Source organism: Ceratotherium simum, chromosome 9 (assembly GCF_057802395.1).
Source record: "Ceratotherium simum simum isolate JZ-2026a chromosome 9, ASM5780239v1, whole genome shotgun sequence".
NCBI classification, from domain to species: domain Eukaryota; kingdom Metazoa; phylum Chordata; class Mammalia; order Perissodactyla; family Rhinocerotidae; genus Ceratotherium; species Ceratotherium simum.
In genome coordinates, this window is record NC_141908.1 from 73,091,801 (window position 1) to 73,113,518 (window position 21,718).

The following is a 21,718-nucleotide window of genomic DNA, read 5'->3' on the forward strand; positions in this document are numbered from 1 at the left end:
ATCTTTTTACAACACAGTTAACTGAATATTTTAAGCCCACTGTTGAGACCTACTGCTCAGAAAAAAAGATTCCTTTCAAAATATTACTGCTCATTGACAGTGCACGTGGTCACCCAAGAGCTCTGATGGAGATGCACCACGAGATTAATGTTGTTTTCATGCCTGCTAACACAACATCCATTCTGCAGCCCATGGATCAAGGATTAATTTCAACTTCTAAGTCATTATCTAAGAAATACATTTCATGAGGCTATAGCTGCCATGGATAGCAATTTCTCTGATGGATCTGGGCAAAGTAAATTGAAAACCTTCTGGAAAGGATTCACCATTCTAGATGCCATTAAGAACATTTGTGATTCATGGGAAGAGGTCAAAATATCAACATTAACAGGAATTTGGAAGAAGTTGATTCCAATCCTCACGGATGACTTTGAGGAGTTCAAGACTTCAGTGGAGAAAGTAACTGCAGATGTGATGGAAATAGCAAGAAAACTAGAATTAGAAGTGGAGCCTGAAGATGCCACTGAAGTGCTGCAATCTCATGATAAAACTTTAATGGATGAGGAGTTGCTTCTTATGGATGAGCAAATAAAGTGGTTTCCTGAAATGGAATCTACCCCTGGTGAAGATGCCGTGAAGATGCTTGAAATGACAACAAAAGATTTAGAATATACATAGACTTAATTGATAAAGCAGTGGCAGGGTTTGAGAGTATTGACTCCAATTTTTAAATAAGTTCTAGTGTGGGTAAAATGCTATCAAACAGCATCACATGCTACAGAGAAATTGTTCCCGAAAGGAAGGGTCAATTGATGTGGCAAACTTCATTGCTATCTTATTTTAAGAAATTGCCACAGCCACCCTCATCTGCAGCAACCACCACCCTGATCAGTCAGCAGCCATCAACATCAAGGCAAGACCCTCCACCAGCAAAAAAGATTACAACTCACTGAAGGCTCAGATGCTGGTAGCATTTTTTAGCAATAAAGCATTTTTTAATTAAGGTATGTACATTGCTTCTTTAGACATAATGCTATTGCACACTTAACAGACTACAGTTTACTGTAGACATAACTTTTATATGCACTGGGAAAGCGAAAAATTTGTGTGACTTGCCTTATTGTGATAATGGCTTTATCATGGTGGTCTGGAACAGAATCCGCAATATCTCTAAGGTGTGCCTGTAGATGGAAAGTGCAGGAATGGGATGTTTCTGTAATTCCAGGTGTTCAATCAGAATTCATCTTCTAACATTGATATGCGCTGTTGTCACAAAGAAATCCCGGAACTAATTACATTCTTTAGCAAAAAGTAAGAGGCTTCCTTACCTTATACAATAAAAACATCAGTAGTAAGATGCCTTAATAAGTCTGTTTCTAGATTAATTTCATCCTTACCTTAATGAGAATTAAACAAAAATCACCAGACAAAACCGTCTCATGTTTTGGAAATTGAGAAATGGAATATTTTATTTCCTCCAAAATTTGTTGGAGGAAAACAAATTTTTAATCTTATATACCACAATTATCCAGTAAATCTTTTATTTCACTTTAATATAACACATATCTAAATTTAAAACAATTACTAAAATACATCACTTCGAACATATTTCCTTTAGAAATGTTTAACTGTTTTACTTGGAGACTTCGCATATTTTGCTTCACTTGTTCTCTCTCATCTTTTCATTCCCAAACTTAGCTAAGGATTTGTTAGAACTTCATTCAAGGTCAAGTCGTATTTTTCTCTAAAAAACTGGGAAGTCGTTACAAGCTGCAAATACATACCTAAATAAAAATTCTCTATGTTATGGTAGTTATTTTTGTATTCCTATTTACATGAAACTTTAGCTCCTAAAAGCATCTCAGACAGTGCTGCCAACTCAAAAAATCATATTAAGTCTTAGTGACACTCACTCCCACCTACCACAAAATGGAGACTAGAAGTATGAATAAAATCAAATGGAAGAAAACAAAGAGCCTAAAAAAGCACCAGTCAAAAAACTAAGAAAAATTATAAAAACAAAACTTTGTCTCAAATGTCAACTTCTCCTTGATAAATTCCAAAACTTACCAAAGAAATGCCTTCTGTCTACTTTTCCCACATGATACTTTTTTATCTTTCTGCTCTACTCAACACTTGTATATTTTTCCCTTAGGAAACCTTTATTTTGTCACATTATTTATCTCCCCGCTATGATGAAAGAATTTACATTACAAATAAGGAGACTAGATCTTAATATCAGCTCTCTCCCTAAGCGACCGAGGACTGTCCCCATTTGTGCTGGTTGTCCCAGTGTAGTTATCACTCTCAAAGGTGTCTCAGGCTGTAGTAGAAATTATAATGAACACGCTGTCTATTACAAACCAGCTGGGTGAACTTGAGCAAGTCACAAAACTTCTTTGGGACTCAGTTTCTTCTTTTGCCCAATGAGAATAACACCTACATTATAATTTGTGATTGTGATGATGACAGAAGATAACATGTGAAAGCACATGGAAAATTTCTATATAAACCCAAGTTACCATTAATAAGAACACAAGAGAGATCCAAATGCATTTTAAGAAATAGGAGCTGGCATTGTCACCCTTTAGCTCGCTCTGCATGCTTCCAAAAGTCTTAATAGATAATGATTGCAAACGTAGAAAGTCATTTAACTTTGTTGGCGGTCACGTTTCCTTAACTATAAAATAAAGTGGATACACTAGATGATCCTTACAGTCCTTTCCAACACAAGAAATGTTATCATCATAATCATTTTTATTCCTTTTTCTCCAATTATTATAAACATATCATTTATGTGGTACCTATCAAATTGGCTACCCTCTGAATTCATAAATTTCTTCACCTCAATTACAATCATAAATCCAGCTTGCAAACTTATTTGGTTGGGTAGCACAATGTTTTATTTACATTTTTAAATTCTTTGCCCACTCTTTCAAATACGGAGATTTCACACAAAAATTCCAATTTCTGATTTTTCTTGAAAAACTAGCATATTTAGCATCTCAGGGCAATAATCTTGCAGAAGCTAGTAGCAGCTGTCCCTTTAGAAAGTACATGTGAGGTTCAGCTTACCAGAGTCCTCACCTGGTTTGCTTCACAGATTTATATTACCTGCCTACACGGTGCAGGTATTTGAGTTTGCTCCCCAGATGTACAAAGAATGTATGGCCACTCACATCTACCTCAATGACTAAACTCGTTATTTTCTGTCCCTAAATATATTTCCCCAATAGCCTACTCATTTATCTGTAAAATTTAGACTACTAAATGCTATGTTGGTTTCTTATTCAAGAGAACTACAATAATTCTTATCTCTACAGTCTTCTTTTTATTTAGACACATAAAAAAATAAAGAAACAGTAATTTAAGGTTTCAAGTAGGAATCAGAAGTCAGATTCCATTTAATTTTGTAATTTACTCATTTCCTAACCCCCAACATGATTTCAAGTCATTTAAAAACTTTAAAACTTTACCAGCTTAAAAATGGGAAAACAAGTGAGGTAATATCTACGTCCAGGAAGAATCAAAAAATAATTCTTAGTTGTGTCTAAGGAAAAATGTACTATATAGCAAAATCTGAGAAACTCATTAAGTTTACTAACCTTATTTTTAAAAACTATCAAACTGGATCTTTCTGTAGATGCTTCCATATAAAGCAAAAAGAAACCAATCATATACTCAAAAGAATTGAAAGCAGGGTCTCAAAGAGATATTTGTACACCTATGTTAATAGCAGCATTATTCACAATAGTGAAAAAATGGAAGCAACCCAAGTATCTTTCGATGGGTTAACAAATAAACAAAATGTGGTATATACGTACAACAGAATATTATTCAGTCTTAAAAAGAAAGGAAATTCTGACACATGCTACAACATGGATGAATCTTGAAGACATTATGCTAAGTGAAATAAGCCAGTTACAAAAAGACAAATACTATACGATTCCACTTATATGAGATATCTAGAGCAGTTAAATTCACAGAGACAGAAAGCAGAATGGTGGTTGTCAGGAGTTGGGGGGAGGGAGAAATGGGGAGTTCTTGTTTAGTGGGTACAGATTTTCAGTTTTTCAAGATGAAAAGAGCTTTGGAGATTGGTTGCACAACAATGTGAATACCCTTAACATTTTTGAGTTGTACACTGAAAAATGATCAATTAAGATGGTAAATTTTATGTTAAGTATATTTTACCTCAATTAAATTTTTCTTAATCAACACATGGATGTTTTAAAAAAAAAAAAATTTGTACCTGTGGGAGGGGTGGAAAAAAACAGACATAAAGATGAAAAAAGATAACAAAACTATGTTTCAAAATCTTTAAAAAAAGAAAGCAAGAAAAGAAGAAAGAGAGAGAGAGAAAGAAGCCAATCAAATGTAACAACACAAGATAGCAGGCAGTGGTAAAATTCAGTAGGAGGGGGAAGCACTTCCAGAATGGCTAAGGGCCTCCTGGCTAAGGGCCTCCAGAAATTCACTCCTCCCTAAAAGCAATAAGAATATTGGCAAAAATTGTCAAAATCAACTTTTTCACAACTCCGGAAAGTAACAAACAGCTTATAACATCACGAGGATGATTCTGTCACACAAAAAAATGGCTGAATCTCAATAACAACAGTGAGCTTTGTGACATTTTAATTTTTCCTATTTCCATCTCTCCCCAGCATCACAGTATCCTTGAAAACCAACATACTTGAAGCCATAGTAACCACGAAAAACAGCACTCTAACAGTCACTGGAAAGGGCAGAATGGGTTTCAAGTTCCCCAAAAAGGCTCTATCCCAGAGAATTGTCACTATTTGACCAGGCAGTTATCTGGAAAAGCCCCATTCTCAGAGCTTGTGTTTATTGGACCTAACTCAGAGCTCACTCAATGGGAAAAGCTCTATTCCTACCACATTTGTTGAAAATAATCAGCTGTAACTGTTTAACACTGCAGATGCCTGAGGCAGCAATACAGGTGGGACAAAAAAGAGACTGGCAAAAAAACTTAAAAGGAAGATTTGGGGAATGAGATGTCCATAAAAGGATTTGAAAAACTCTAACATATTCCTTAGGATCTAGGAGGCCACATGCATGTGCACATACACAAGAAATACCTGAGAAGACCCTAATCTCTCAACTCTGGCTGACACTGATGCTCTGTGCAAGCAGGAAGTGAAGACTAAAGCAGAGCTGTCTACCACCTAGCTGACTGTTGAAGGTGTGCCCCAACAAGGCCATAGAGCCTCTCAGCAAAAACTCAAAGACTTATTGTTTCCAGGCACTTAAGGAAATCTCTGTCAAATCATTAGCTGACCACTAAGGTAACCAAGAAGAGGCTTCAGTGGCCACACGTGAAAAAAAATACAGACTTTACAGAATTTATTCAGAAAAGTCAGTAAACAAACAAATACAACAGCAAAGAATAAAAATGCCAAACTCTTGGGAGGGAGGGAAATTTGATTTACAGAGTTTCCATATTATATTTGAAATGTCCACTTTCCAACAAAAACAACACACAAACAGAAAAGTATGGCCTTTACACAGGAAATAAAGTAGTCAATCAAAAACATCCCTGAGAAGCCCAGATTTTGAGCATATTAGACAAAGATTTAAATAAGCTATTATAAATATGTTCAAATAACTAAAGGAAACCATGTCTAAAGAGTCAAAGGAGAATATAAAAGCAATGTTTTACCAGAGAATATCCACATAGAAATAAAAATTATTTTTAAAAAAGAACCAGATAAAATTTATAGAGTTGAGGGCCGGCCCGGTGGCATAGCGGCTGAGTTCATGCATTCCGCTTTGGTGGCCCAGAGTTCAGGGGTTCTGATCCCGGGTGCAGACCTACACACCGCTTATCAAGCCACGCTGTAGCAGGCGTCCCACATATAAAGTAGAGGAGGATGGGAATGGATGTTGGCCCAGGGCCAATCTTTCTTAGCAAAAAGAGTAGGATTGGCAACAGATGTTAGATCAGGGCTAATCTTCCTCACACACACACACACAAAAATTATAGAGTTGAAAAGTACAACACTTGAAAGGGAAAATTCACTAGAGGGGTTTCAACAACAGATTTAAACAGGCAGAAGAAAGAATCAGTGAACTTGAAGATATGAGATTATCCAGTTTTAGGAACAAAAAAATAATTAAGAAAAATTAAGAGCCTCAGAGATCTGTGGAACACCAGCAACTGCATCAATATATGCATATAAGGAGTTCAAGAAGGAGAAGAAAGGGACAGAAAGAATTTTTAAAGAAACAATGGCCAAAAACTTCCCAAATTTGATGAAAACATTCATCTACACATTCAAGAAGCTCAACAAACTCAAAGTAGGATAAACTGAAAAGAATCTACACCAAGACATATCACAGTCAAAATGTCAAAACACAAAGAGGAAAATGAACACAGCAAGAAAAAAATGTCTGATCACATTCAAGGCATTCTCAGTAAAAGTAACAGTTGATTTCTCATTAGGAACTATGAAGGCCAGAGGACAGTGGAATAACATATTCAAAGTACTGAAACAAAAAAGTCCACGGGAAGACTTCTATATCCAGCAAAATTAACCTTCAAAAATGCAGGAGAAATTAAGACATTCTCACATAAGCAAAACCTGAGAGAATCTGTCACCACCAAATCTGTCCTACAAGAAATACTAAAGGGAGTCCTTGAGGCTGAAATGAGAAAACACCAAATACTAACTTGAATCTACATGAAAAAATAAAGAGAATCAGTAAGGATAACTACATGGTTAAGTGTAAAACACGTATAAACATGTTTTTGTTTATAACCCTTTTCCATCATCTGATTTAAAAGACAACTGAACAAAGCAACAATTATAAAATTGTAGTGATGTGCTTATAATGTATAAAGCAAGGAATGGGGAGCTATACTGGAGTAAAGTTTTTATATACTTTTGAAATTAAGTTGAAATTCATCTGAACTGGATTGTTATAAATCAAGACACTCACTGTAATCGCCAGGGCAACCCCTAAGAAAAGAATTCCAAAAAATCATAACAATATCATCAAGAATGATGGAGTAAAAGCCTATGCAAATTCTCTTCTCCAGAAAAGCAACAACAAAGGAATTAAAATGGGACACTAGAAAACACATATTTAACACAAAACAAGGCAGTAATAGAGGAATTGAGGAATAAAGAAGACACAGAAAACTAACAGCAAAAAGGCAGACATATATCCTACCTAATTATCAGTAATTACATTAAATACAGATGAATTAAATGCTGCAGTTAAACACTCCAGTTAAACACTCTAATCAAAATGCAGAAACTGGCAGAATACTTTTTTAAAATGATCCAACTCTATGCTGTCTAAAAGAGACACTTTAAAATCAGAGACACAAATAGAATGAAAGTAAAAGGATGAAAAAAGATATACCATGCAAACAGTAAACAAAAAACGAGTTGGAGTGGCAAAACTAATATCAGACAAAATAGACTTTAAGACAAAAATTGTTACTGGAGAGAAAGAAGGATATTTTGTAACGATGAAACAGTCAATTCAAAAGGAAGACATAATGAACACAATGTAGTGTATACAGAAATTGAAGTATAATGATGTACATCTGAAATTTATACAATGTTATAAACCAATGTTACCTGAACTAAAAACAAAAATAATAAATAAAAAATAAATTAATTTTTAAAAAGGAAGATATAATGATTATAAACATATATGTACCTAATAACAAGGCTGCAGAATAAATGAGTAAAAACTGATAAAATTGAAGGGAGAAATAGACAATTTAACAACAATAGCTGGAAACATCAATACTCCACTTTCCATAATAAATAGAGCAATCAGAAGATCAATAAGGATAGGTTTGGCACCAACAGATCAAGGATGCAAAAAGAAAAAGATAACAACTTTATCAAAATTACAAACTTTGGTGCTTCAAATGACACTATCAGGAAACTGAGGGGCCAGCCCGGCAGCATAGCAGTTAAGTTCGCACGTTCTGCTTCAGCGGCCCGGGGTTTGCCAGTTCAGATCCTGGGTGCTGACCTACTCAACACTCATCAACCCACGCTGAGGCAGCATCCCACATAGAAGAGCTACAATTCTACAACTATGATATACAACTATGTACCGGGGGCTTTGGGGAGAAAAAAGAAAAAGAGGAAGATTGGCAACAGATGTTAGCTCAGGGCAAATCTTAAAAAAAGAAAGAAACTGAAAAAACAATCCACAGAATAGGAAAAATATTTTCAAGTCATATATCTCATAAAAGTCTAATATTCAGAATATAAAAAGAATTCGTACACATAAAAATAGATAAATGACTCCATTTAAAAATTAGCAAAGGATTTGAATAGACATTTCTTCAAAGAATATACACAAATGGCCAATAAGCACACAAAAAGATGCTCAATATCATTAGTCATTAGGGAAAAGAAAATCAAAACCACAATGAAACACAACTCCGCATCCAGTAGGATGCCTAAAATCAGAAAGAAAAACAGTAACAAGTGATGGTGAGGATATGGAGAAATTGGAACCCTCATACATTGCTGATTGAAATGTAAAACGGTGCACTCACTTCAGAATATTGTTTGGCAGATCCTTAAAGTGATAAACGTAAAGTTACCATACGACCCAGCAATTCCACTCCTAGGTATATACCCAAGAGAAGTTAAAACATATATCCACACAAAAACTTTTACACAAATGCTCATAGGAGAATTATTCATAATACCAAAAAGTGAAAACATCTCAAATGTCCATCAACTGATAAACAAATAGACAAAATGTGGTATTTCCATACAATACAATTTTATTTGGCTATAAAAAAAAAGTACTGATACATGCTACAACATGGATGAACTTTGAAAACATTATGCTAAGTGAAAGATGCTAGTCACAAAAGAATACATATTATATAATTCCACTTAAATGAAATGTCTAGAATAGGCGAGTTTATAGAGACAGAAAGTAGAATAGTGGTTGCCAGGGGTTGGGACCAGGTGAAATGGAGAATGACTGCGAATGGGTACTGGGTTTCTTACAGGGGTGATGACAAGGTTCTGGAATTACATAGTGGTGATGGTTATACAACTTTGTGATGTACTAAAACCCACTGAATTGTACACTTTAAAATGGTGAATTTCATGGTATGTGAATTATATCTCAATAAAGCTGTTATTTTTTTTCAAAGTCAGTGAGGAAAATGAATACCTACAGAATGACTTACCAAGATAGAAAATAAATTATATTTTGCCCTATAATCAGTTCAGGTCAACAAACATTCACTGACCCAGACTGTGCTAGATGTTGGGGATGCAAAGACAAATAATAAACAGTCCTGACCCTTGAGGAATTTAGTTTTTAACAAGAAATATAATCAGTAATAAATCCTTGGAAAGAATTTTGATTCCTTCTCCTAGTTTTCACTCTCAAAATATATAAAATGCTAATATTACCATAACAAACTTTAATTTAAAACCCAATTCCAGCAAACTTTAAATATTAGCAGCCACCCAAATTCAACAAGCAGAGGCCAAAGATAAACCAACTCAAATTCCATCTACAATCACACTTCTCTCTGGCACAAGAAGGTCCAGGCTGTGGTCCAGCCTCTGGGCTCTGACTGCCCTGTTGCAGGGTGTGATCCTAGTTTGGGGTGCCAAGTAATTTCCACGTCTCCATCTCCTCACCATCATCTCAACCCCATGCTTACTTCCCCTTCAGATCTTACAGGACCTAAGTTTTAGTCCTTTAGGCACCCAACTCTTTCCTTCAAACACGGTTAGTTACTGAGGTTCTTCAGATACAGATTTTAAGTCAGGTCTTCAACGCAAAGGCAGCTCCCTTCTTTTATGCCTTTTTATTTCTTTTACTTAGTAAAAAATCCAAAATGGTCCTACCAGGACCAAAACACCTCTACTTGTGTTGGTGCCCTGCACTGAAAAGGTCGGGTATTCACACCACCTCATGTATTTTGTTGCTCTAGAACAGGGGTTGCAAAACAGATGCAGGCAGCATATGAATTTTGTTTGGCCTGAGCTGTTGTAAAAACATTTTAATTACCAACATATTACATCAAGAGATGTTTTACATACAAACTTACATTTTTGGCTTCATTTGAAAAATTGGAAGATTTGGCCATGCTGGACCCAAATTCCCATGTGGCAACAATTGGGTCAACTGGGTGAGCTGAGTGGTGACACCTCCTCCCCCTGTGATGAAGACTGCCTCTCCATGATCCTAACCACTCCACAAGTTTCCACACACAGCACAGCCAGCTGGTTTCATTCGTGACCTGCAGGCTCTGGAGGTGCTGGAGTTTGAGATGAGTCCAAATCCCAAGAGTCAGAAGTTGTTTCCAATCATTCTTCCCTTATCTTTGGTTTTAGGTTGTATGGCCACATTCCTCTACCCTTGTAAAGCTCTCCTAGTTTCTCACTCCAACAACTGCTTCAACTTCCTATAATCACCATCATGTGTAACATCTAAGTATCCCCCACTTACCTAAATCACTCCAGGACACGCCTACAGAGGCACCCTCTGGCCTGGAAGCTCCTACATGAAGCAGCGTAATTCCAGGCCACATGGTAGAAAGCACTGAGGATCTCATCATCCATAGACCAATGAAATCTTCTTTTCCAGACTTACTTCTCTTTGAAGATAAATGTTCCTCACAAATTTCTGAATTCTGATGACTTAAAATAATGCTTCTCAAACTTTACTGTGCATAAAACACATCTGGGAATCTTGTTAAAAGGCAAATTCTGATTCAGGAGGTCTGGAGTGGGGCCTGAGATGCTGCATTTCTAACAAGCTTCCAGGTGATGCTGATGCTGCTGGTCTGTGGACCACATATTGAACAGCAAGGAGTTAGAAGACTTACAAAGAAAGAAGGAGGTTTCTGAGACGAGAAGTATCTGAATGAATTAGACTTCCAAGACTTGACTTTCTGCCATTTTAAAACTACAAAAATGTTAATCTTTTAGCATCTGTGCCAACTTAATATCTGATTTATATAAATAATAGCCTTTCATAATGGTCCATGAGAAAGAAACGGATGGTTCCTTCAGCCATTAGCCATTGATTATTGTATATTCACTCTGTGATCATCACACAGAGGTGTTGGCCAAGTTTCCATACATTCAGAGTGTTTAAAATCTAGTTGGCAAAAAGACTAATAGGAAACAAAATAACTAGTGCACCACCTAAAGCAGCAGATGACTAAGATCTTAAATGCTATAAAATAGTGATCCCAAGGGGGTGGCATATCAGCATCTGGAGGGAACATGTCAAACCAAACACACTTCCCTCTATCCCCTCCAGATTAGGATACTCACTCCACTCCCACCTTACTGTCAATTACTGACAAAGGAAGCTGCATTTAACTCTAGGAATGCCACATTCTTCAGAAGGGAAGATGGGGAAAAGATGGTGAAAACCACAGTTTTTAAATTGTATACAGAAAGGCAATGGAGATGTGGGGCCTAGAAGAGTTAGTAGAATTGGTGGGCATTCCAGGTGGGAAGTGCTTTCTTTGGTAAAAGTACTGAGGTAGAGATGACTCTGGGGTATTTATGGGATGGAAAGAAGACCTGCCTAATTAAAGTAAACCGGAGTCCCTCACTCTCCACCACCCTATCTGAGTGGAGGAAGTGTGGGAACAATCTCCTAAGAACTTGATGACCACCTGTTAAGAACATTAAAGAGATATTTCTTCACAGGAAGTGTGAACTAGTTTGCCTCTGAGGTTCTTTCCAATTTTTATCAACTGCAGAATAAAATTTTGATTTTCCTCTAGCACGTAATTCTAACCCGAATCACTTGCCTTGCCTGCTGCTGACCACGGGAAATGAGTGACAAGAATGTGGATGTGAAGAAGTCCCTATAAATTTAAGAAAAAGACAGCCTACATCGCTGCATCAGGTAAATTTATACCGCTGCTCAGCATCCCCAGTTCTTGGAGAATGTTCTCATGGATCTTATTTTCAACTCTGTCATCAATCGTCTTTGTGACTCTTCTCTGAACTCTGTCCAAATTATCCTCATCTACGCAAGCGGTGAACTACACTTCAGGCCTTCCCTGACCACTTCGTCTAAAGGAAGTCTCAGGGACACTCCACTCTTTAACAAAGTCCCCCTCTACAAAGCACTTATCACACTTACAACTAGGCTTTTTTCATTTTTTACTTATGAAATACTTCAAAAATATATTCAGAAATTCATATAGTTCAGAAGTTAGTATAACAGCAGCCCATATACCACCACCCAGATTTACAAATGTAAGCATTTTGCCATATTTGCTTTGCAATTATATATTTATTGGTTTATCATATCTTTGTGGCCTATTTCCTACCAGATTCTCTGTTTTATCTGGAGAGGGCCATGCCTAATTATTAACTTCTTTTATACCAATCACTTAGCACAGAGCCTGGTACATATAAGGCTTTCAATGTTTACTCAATGAATAATGCATGAATCACTTCTGTCCTAGAATTAAATAATGGTCATCACTATAGAAGAGTTATTAGACAAAAGACAATGACTCCATCTTTCTTTAAGTTCCAAAAAAAGGAAACGGATCTTTATTGAAGAATGAGGGTTCAGATTTAAATGTGAGCTATAACTGTTTAGCTGAGTGAGGAAAAGAACTTCCCTTCCCTAGAGGCCCTTATCCATCTTGCCCTGGAGAGCAGCTATATCTGCCTAAAGACCTGGAGATACAGGAGATGAGCTCACGAAGTCTCTTCTAGTTTAAAGATGCCAACTCAATGGCTTAAAGAAGGAAAGAACAAGGGAAGAGAGGGAAGTGGGTGGGAGCGGTAGGGAGGGAGGGAGGCTTATGCAAACAGAATCCAAGACCACTAGAGATCATTTATTTTTTCTAGGTTAGGTCAGGGGCAATTCATGAAAATCTTTAAGGATCAGTCCACTTGTCTGAAACAAAGCCAAGCCTAAGGCAAAAGTGTAAGAAAGGTCATATCCCATTGCCAGACTTCTCCACCTCCTTCTACCTGTGCCCCCTGCCACCCAGTATCTTGTTTTTGTGTGTGTGACGAAGATTAGCCCTGAGCTAACATCTGTTGCGAATCTTCCTCTTTTTGCTAAGGAAGACTGGCCCTGGGCTAACATCTGTGCCCATCTTCCTTCACTTTATATGGGATGCCGCCACAGCTTGGCTTGACAAGCGGTGTGTTGGTGCGCGCCCGGGATCTGAACCCCAGGCGGCTGCAGCGGAGCACGCGCACGTAACCGCTAAACTACCGGGCCGCCCCTCCCTGCCACCCAGTATCTTGATGCAAAATCCTAAAAGCCTACCTTCCTCCCACCACGTTCTCTACATGCTATCTAATACCAAGTATACACTTGGACCCTTCCCCATCAAAATGACTGCTCTGAGTTCTATTTCTTTGTGCTCTTCTTCTTCCAATGGGTCACTGAGAGGTAACATGCTTATTATTTAAAGGACTGTCCATTACTGAAAATATTACCTCCTTAACCCTTTATGGTCAATGTGGACCTACAACTCTCTCTAATGAAAAAATTTCTTGGTCTTAAGATTGTGGCATATTGTTTCACTTGTTAACAATTCTTCCTTCCCTCCCTGCCCTTGACGTGTTTTACTGTGGGCAGAGTATATTACTGAGGTATGCCAGTCGATATAGGAGAAATCATTTCTAATCAGCGTCATGAAGAAGCATTTTTCTTACTCCACAGACAAATATACGAGTGCCTTTCTCCTACACAGGCAGCATCTGTCAGCAGGCAGAAGCAATCTCATACACCCTGCCCGCCACTCCTCACAGCACACGCATACTCAGGGGCCGCAATTTGGCTGTACCCAGTTTTCACTCTTTCTTTTAGCATTTCCTCAAGATCAGAAGGCACTACATCTTCTCTGTAAATGGAGTAGCCTGTGGACTGGCTTCTAGGTACAACTTCTTTTCTTCACAAAGCCATCACCTTCTTATCTGAGCATAAAACTAGTGCTCTGTCAGTCCTGGCCCTTGAGCAACTTTTCCAGTCTCACAAATAACAGCAGACCAAAAGAAAAATCTCTTCCCTTATAGCACGAGTTTCCAGTGATAAACGAACAAAGCATCACCAAGCCCTCCTCCCTGAACCAGTGCCAAAAGCTGACTCATTCTCTGCATGACATCGCTGGTTTCAACCAACCGTAAAGTGAAAGATCGCTAGCACGGACTTGATAGTAACCGCTCTTCCGCACCCTACTCCACTGATGTTACCCAACAGCCAACCGTGTCATTTGACAAAGGAATTCTGTCTATAACTTCTGGTTTCTCTCTAAGGATAATGTTTGTCTTTAACTTTCCAGCTGATTTTCCAAGTGTCTCTTCAATAATCTGACTCATTCTTATTTTTGCTACAAGGATCCTTTAACGATGCTACTAGGGTTTTAGTCTCTCATCCACCTTCAGCCATATAATATACTAATTTTGTAATGGAAAGTATTATTATGTGCTTGTCCTGGGAAACCTCAATAGTGTAACAGAGAAACCACTGTGCTTTGTTTGAAAATGACACCAAAACATCCATGGCTTCATGCCACTATTGGACAAAGTTTCATAACAGGCAATGACTGGGGGATTAGGAGCGAATGGATGGTAAACCCAGTAATAAACAGTTCTGAGATAGTCCTCATCAAACCTCCACTTGCACGTTTCAGTACTGTTCTGAAAGCATCACTATCACAAATCCCCTTATTATACATACAGATTCACATTTCATATGTGCAGTGGGATTCAGTTCTCTAAGTATGTTTATGACACTCTGAACTGTAGCATTTACATTACTATTTTCACCACAATTTTTACACTTCAATAAACCACTTTTGAGCCAGTGATCTATTTTTGTGCAACAGGGATACAATTTAAGACCAGCAACAACAAAAAAATGCTATTTTAACAAATAACCAATAAGCAAATGACATAAAAAGTATATTAACCCAGGGGAAGTGCACCATTTATGAAATGTACACCACATTGACCAGTGCAGTCTTCATAACACAAGCACAATTTTTAATATTAGAATGAGTTTTAAGAGCACAGTGGGATTTCTGCTGAAATCATAATTACTCTCACATCTCAAGGTCCTACATGCTCTGCCACTCTACATTACCTTTCCAACTCCACCCTAGTCACCCCACACCATCATGCTGGTCTTCTTGCTAATCGTTGAACACATCCAAACACACTCTCACCTTCAGGTCTTCCCACTGGCTAGTCCCTCCGCCTGGAACACTCCCCCTCAGGAATCTGGAAGAGTAACTTCTCTCACCTCCTGTTAAGTTTTTGCTTAAGGTCTCTTTCTCCACGAAGGCTACTCAACCACATTTATCCTGCTCTACTTTCTCCTTCTTCCAAAGCACTCACCTCCATCTAGCATGCTATATAATTACTTATTTATTGGATTTATTATCTGTCTCCCACTCCCACCCCTCCACCCTCAATAGAATGAAAACTCCACAAGGGCAGGGATCTTTGTTTTATCTTTGGTATATCCCCAGCACCTAGATCAGAGACCGACTCATGGAAGGTACTCAGTAAATAGTAGTTGAACGAATGAATGAATGAATGAATGAATAAAATTTTGTCATTGCTTTTCCTTTCTAACCACCAAACTGTCTGTGGATCTAACTTCAAGAATTAAACAGAAAATGGAGAGCCATCAAAGGTTTTTAAGCAACAGAATTATACCAATAGATTGGTATTAGAAATACACAACGTCAGAAGATGATTTAAAGTTTGGAAAGGCTAGACGCAGAGAGTTTAGTTAAAGAGTCAATCCAAGAAAGAGATGAAGGCCACAATTTTCCAAATGACTAGGCTTTCTTAAGAGGTTAATTTCAACCCCACAATACATGCACCTAAAGATATATGATCAAGGCCAGCCCCGTGGCTTAGCGGTTAAGTGCGCACGCTCCGCTGCTGGCAGCCCGGGTTCGGATCCCGGGCGCGCACCAATGCGCCGCTTCTCCGGCCATGCTGAGGCCACGTCCCACAAACAGCAACTAGAAGGATGTGCAGCTATGACATACAACTATCTACTGGAGCTTTAGGGGGAAAATAAATAAATAAATAAAATCTTTAAAGATATATGATCAATGTTTGTGTAAACATGCACATACATGTATGCACACACATAAACATGTATGTTGAACAAATGTAGAAGAAGCTAAGGACTTTTCTATCATATGGGTATTCTTCATAGAAAAGTATTGGTCATAGTTAAGACCATCACACATGGTAGTTTTCCTGGGAGAACCCCAGTTTATAGTTTTTGATCTGGTGCCCCTTCCAGTTAGTATCCCCTTTTACTCTCAAAAGTGTCCTTGTCTGGACAAAAAAATTACATGATCATCCTACTCATAAAGGAGATACATAAATTTCTTCTTCAGGCATGCTGACTAAGCTTTTTTTTTATTTTTTTATTTTTTTTAAAGATTTTATTTATTCAGTTTTTTCCCCCCAAAGCCCCAGTAGATAGTTGTATGTCATAGGTTCACATCCTTCTAGTTGCTGTACGTGGGACTCGGCCTCGCATTGGACGGAGAAGCGGTGCCTCGGGGTGCCCCCGGGATCCGAACCCAGGCCGCCAGCATCAGAGCGCGCGCACTTAACCGCTAAGCCACGGAGCCGGCCCTGACTAAGCTTTTGAGGATTTTAGTGGAGTGGGTATGGAAAAGGTGACAGCCATAATTAACTATAACACCTACTGGCCAGCACTGCAAGTGAACTATTTGAAACAGAAGATTCTTTAGCAAAGGAGCCCAGCAGAAAGACGTGTCACAAGCTTCACATATCTAGCTTTGGCACCCAAACCCCACCCCAGGTCACCTGCACAATCTCAGACCCCTCTGAGCATTTTCTGGTGGTGAGCAGGCACACCAAACTCTTCTCTGCAAGCCCTCTGTATGAAAAGCTGAGACCCAAACCCAAGACTGGAGTCAGAAGGGGACAGAAAACAAAGGCTCTTCTATTATCCTCATGGCCCAGAGGGCTTGGAAACTATGAGGATGTAGAGTTAAGTCTTCACAACAACACTTGTGTTCTGAACTCTCAGTAAATATCCAAGAACTGGACCAAACACTAGATCTTGAAACTTGCATTCATATCTGCAAGAGCCATGCATCCACCAGGTCTGCAAACAGGTTTTGTTGAAGCTGTTTGCCCAAGTCACAGGAGTTGTCCCAATTCCTGTCAGCCCTAGGTAAATGGGAAAGTGTTAATTCTTATTGTTCTTGAAGACATAACAACACAGGCTTAGAGCCATAGTAGACACTTAACAACTTAAGGATAAAACTATTTTATTTCCTATATGTGTAAATAGATGACAAGCAATCAATTACCTCATTCTTCTATCTTCCTTGCTATTTCTTTTTTCCATATGCATTTTTTGGTTTAATTTTTTTTTTAACCTTTCTTATCTTTGCATTTAACAAATAAAAGACTGAAATAAAGCAAGACTCAAAGTCTGAGGTCAGGAGAGGATGGTAAAGAAAACAGTCAAGACTCCTTAATATTTAGGATGACCATATAATTTATCATCCAAGCCAGGAAACTTTTAAATATGAAAGGGGACATGTTTGATCACTAAGATAGGTCAACAGGAATAAACTGGGACTGTTGCAGGCAAACCAGGGGGTCTGGTCACCCTTCTAACCCCTCATTCATACTCCCATACGAAAGGCATCCTGTGCATAAAGAAGCAACTGCTGCCTCTGCTGGGTCAAACAAACTTCAAATATAGTCCTCTCCCCTTGAGGCCAGGCCTGGCTTTCAACATCAAGCTGGAAAAGTTTTCACTCCGTGCTGCCATTCCCTATCCACACACCATGCAAAACTGGTTCCATTTTTACCTAAAAAAGCATGCAGCAACACACTAGAATGTGGATCCAGGCCAGGCCCACAGCAAGCCCCAAGCCTGGAGCCCTGGGTTTCTCTTAAAGGAACCCTTCACAAGAGAAACAGCAACCTGGTGAGAGGGTCCACAGATACCAGCCACAGATTTAACATGTATTTTGAATGTTAGATCCTTTCGTTGATGCCAGGGCACACGCTGAAACTGGACAGAGCCCAAAAGCCACCTCTCCTGCAAAACACATTCATCCAGAAGGCATCTGTCCTCAACCACAGGTAACAACCCTAGTTTCTTTGCCTTTTGCTGAGATTAGTGATGCAAAAGCTTTAAAAAGAGTAAGAAAATATGTTTTTCTCCCAAGTAACATTGCCCAAGTTAAACAGAGCCGATGCTTACTTTTATTCCATACTTTCTGTTCAGAGGGCTCAAATACTGCTCATGTTCTTCATGAAATTTAGTTCTGCGGCTGGTGAATATTAATTTACTGGAATATTTTCCCTCACATTCATAAAGAGGGAAGACAAATTATGCAATCTACAGCACATAAAGAATCTACAATGGGGATAGGAGCAGAAAAGCTCCAGCCGGCCTATCTCGAATGTTCAGAATGACTTTGATTTCTTCACAGCCTCCACAGTCATTCATCAAGATTCACTGCCAAAGGCTGCTCAGTGCTGCGACCCAACAATGGCAAAGCAAGCGTCTTAGGCTGTAAGTCTTACAGAAGTAGAGTACTACCCACAGCTGAGAGTCTGGGGCAAATGCCGGGACTTAGGGAACCATCTGTCATGGAGATGGTGGAAGAAACTCCTTTGAATTCACACAGATTGGACTAATGGCCTTCCAGCTAAGAGACACTATGAGTCCAAGGGGCCATTTGTACACAAAGCTAGAAAGTTCTGACTGTTTCTCCCCAGAAGTGGCACGATAATCTTAAACTCAAAGACATTTTTGTTAATATAACTATTTAATTTGCTTCACAGAACCACAACTGAGGCCAAAATGTGTCAAAGAAATAATCAAAATAAATAGCTCTATGATGACTTTTTAAATGTTCAAAGAAAGGAGAAATTAACTGGTTAGGCTGCTGGATGGTAAGGTTATAACGGCTCCTCTGGGACATCAAAATTATGTCCTCCCCACCCTACCCCACCTCCCAACAGTGAAGTGGTTAATTTCTGCAGAATACAACGACCCTTTATGCTGGGCTTCTCTTGTCTGCTAGCGATGCCATCTGTCTCCCACACTATATAAACAATCCCTGCAGGAATCTTCCGATGACCAAACAGATTAGCAAACTTCAGATTTTCACACCATTAATAATATCCCCATCCACATTAGGCCTCTTGCTTTAATAAGTCCAAAAATAAGCTTAATAACTGATCTTCTTTGTTTATAGATAACGTGAGTGTCATTTTAAAGATAACCTCCCAGAACATACAGCCATCTGTCTGGAAGAGAGAGAGAGGGAAATAAAAAAGCTCTCTCTAGGCAACAGAAGAAATGAGTCCTTGAGGGAATAGGAGAAATAGTAAAATGAAAATCATACTCGTAAGACAAACGAATACATGAAATTTCACCAGATCTAATAGGGGACTCTACCAATTATGTTAAAATCTTTTTCTTCTAAATGACAAACTATAGAAAACTATTCACGAATAGACAAGTTGCACACTTTGACACAGGTATATGTGTAAGAATTCGGAGTTTGCTTGACTCTGGGACAGTGAAAGCAGAAATCGCAGCAGGAAGGCTGAAGGCCCCCGGAAGTTTGCCTACCGTCCACCTCTAGCTGTGATGATCGCTAATGCTTTCCTTCTCGAAGTTGAATATGCATCGATCCCTTGTAACTCTAACTGTGAGCTCTCGGTATGTCTCCGAAGACTTCCAACTTCAAGAGAAAGAAATGTGCCCGTAAAGATGTTCCCAAAATTACTCGTAAAAATCAAAGAAAAGCACTTGAGCACTGCTAACAGAGAAGACAAGGCATGGAAGAGGCAGGTCTCTGCAGCGGCACGTCCTCGGGACCGTCTACGTCTAAAGCCGCAGCCCCGGTCTCCTCCAGGCCCCAGGCCCCGGCCGCGGAGGTTCCCGACACAGCCCTGACCAAGAGCAAACGCCGCCTCCTCTCCCTCAAGTGATGCTCAAATGGACCCAAACGCCTCAGCTCCCCGGGAGACCCGAAGCACGAAACACCTCCCGGTGCCGCTCGCCCGCCTTTCAGGGCAGCGGAAGCCGAAATGTCAAATGAATGGCCGCGCCGGCGCGCGGGCGAGGACAACAAAGCCCCCTCCCGCCGGGGGGACCTGCGGCGCGAGGGCCGCGCACTCACCTGGCGCGCTGCGGCGGGGCCCGGGCCGCGGGCGGGAGGGCGCCCGCAGTCGCCCGGCCCCGCGGCCCCCGCGCCCTCCGGCCGCTCGGCGCGCGCCGCGCGTCGCGTGCAGCTCCCGGCTGCGGCGGCCGCTGCCACGGGGCCAGCGACCCTGTGCCGCGGTCCCCGAGGCAGTGACGAGAGAGACGCGGCGCGGGGCAGGGGCGCCGGCGCGCCCTCAGCGGCTCTGCCCGCCGCCCTCCGCGGCGCGCTGGCTCTCGGCTCGCCTTTGTGCTGGCATCGGCCGTGGCTGCCGGCGCCGCTCCCAGCTCCCCGGGCGGCCCCGCGCCGCCGCCCACCCCGGGCTACGCCGCGCCCCCCGCGCGCCCCGCCGATTGTGTCGAGTCAGCAGCGGCGGCGGCGGGGACGCGCGAAGCCATGGCCCCCGCCCGCGCTCGGAGGGCGCCGGGGTCCGGGCGTCGCGGGGAGGCCCCCGCTCCCCGCCGCTCGCTCCCCAGCCGTCGCCCGCGAGCAGCTGCCTGCGGGGCCACCTCGCGCCGCCCCCCGCCGGCCCGCCCGGCCTCCCTCCCGCCGCCCCCTCTCTCCGGCCCGGCCGCCCGCCCCGGCGCCGCGCCCCGCCCGCAGGGGGCGAAGGCTTCGGCCCGCTCACCTCCGGCGGTAGCCGCCCGGGCGGCATCCGCCCGCGCCTCCCTGCGGGGCGCCGGGCTGGGGGCGTCCTGCACGTCGGGGACAGGGGAAGGGAGGCGGGGGTGAGGCGCACGGAGGGACAGCCAGACCTTGGCCAGCTGGACCTGCCTGAGGAAGGTGCGGGAGCGCGGGCGGGGGCAGCTGGGCGGAGGACGAATGCCGAGGCTGCGGCGGAGCCGAACTGCTCCCCTTCTCCGACGCCGAAGGACATGAGGGTTCTGCGAGGCGCCGCGGAGGAAGGAGGAGACCCTCTGCGGTCATGCAGGCAGGACTCTTCCTAAATCCCACCGGAAAGCTGAATGGAGGAGTGTCATGCCTCGGTTTCCCCAGCTGCAAGGGCAAGACGGTAATACTCATGTCACCTACACGGGGTGTGGTCACGACTAAAAATGGATTACTGAAAGCGCTCCGAGCTACTCTGCCTAAAGAGGGCAGTAAAATTGAAAATTACTGTATTAATACTTTCAGCTCTCTGTTTACTTCTTCTGTAGCATCTTCATTGACTCAGTCCCACTTAGGGGAAAGAGTAAAAACGCTGAAATGTAGGGATATTGCCCCCTTTGCATGGTATTCATCCAGATATGGGAAAGATTTACTCGATTTTACAGTTATAGCTGTATAGAGGAAGTCCCAAACATTTCTCCCTCCACCCCCCACCAAATAAGAGATATCCGTATTTGGAGATTTCTGAGTATGTGCTGTCAGTACTATCCATCTCCCTCTTTTCTGGTAACAGCGATTCATTTTTCCTCTGGGAACTACCCCTCCCCCTCGCCCACAAGTCCTTGTAGTTCCAGAATACTGACACCTCCACCCTCACTCCGCAGAGCTGGCCAGTCATCGTGT

At 41.1% G+C, this 21,718-nt stretch overlaps 1 protein-coding gene across 4 annotated transcripts in view; it reads right to left on the bottom strand.

The window, feature by feature from the left end:
• Positions 1–20,623, bottom strand: part of HECW2 (HECT, C2 and WW domain containing E3 ubiquitin protein ligase 2) — a 371,054-nt gene extending 350,431 nt beyond the window's left edge. For 2 of the 4 annotated variants that reach the window (XM_087435521.1, XM_087435525.1), the window contains exon 1: positions 20,186–20,623. The gene's annotated coding sequence lies outside the window, so the exon portion shown is untranslated. Of the gene's footprint in view, positions 1–19,632; positions 20,098–20,185 lie in introns of those variants that run through there. The other 2 variants (XM_087435523.1, XM_087435522.1) reach the window with 2 other exon arrangements.
• Positions 20,624–21,718: the final 1,095 nt, after the last annotated feature.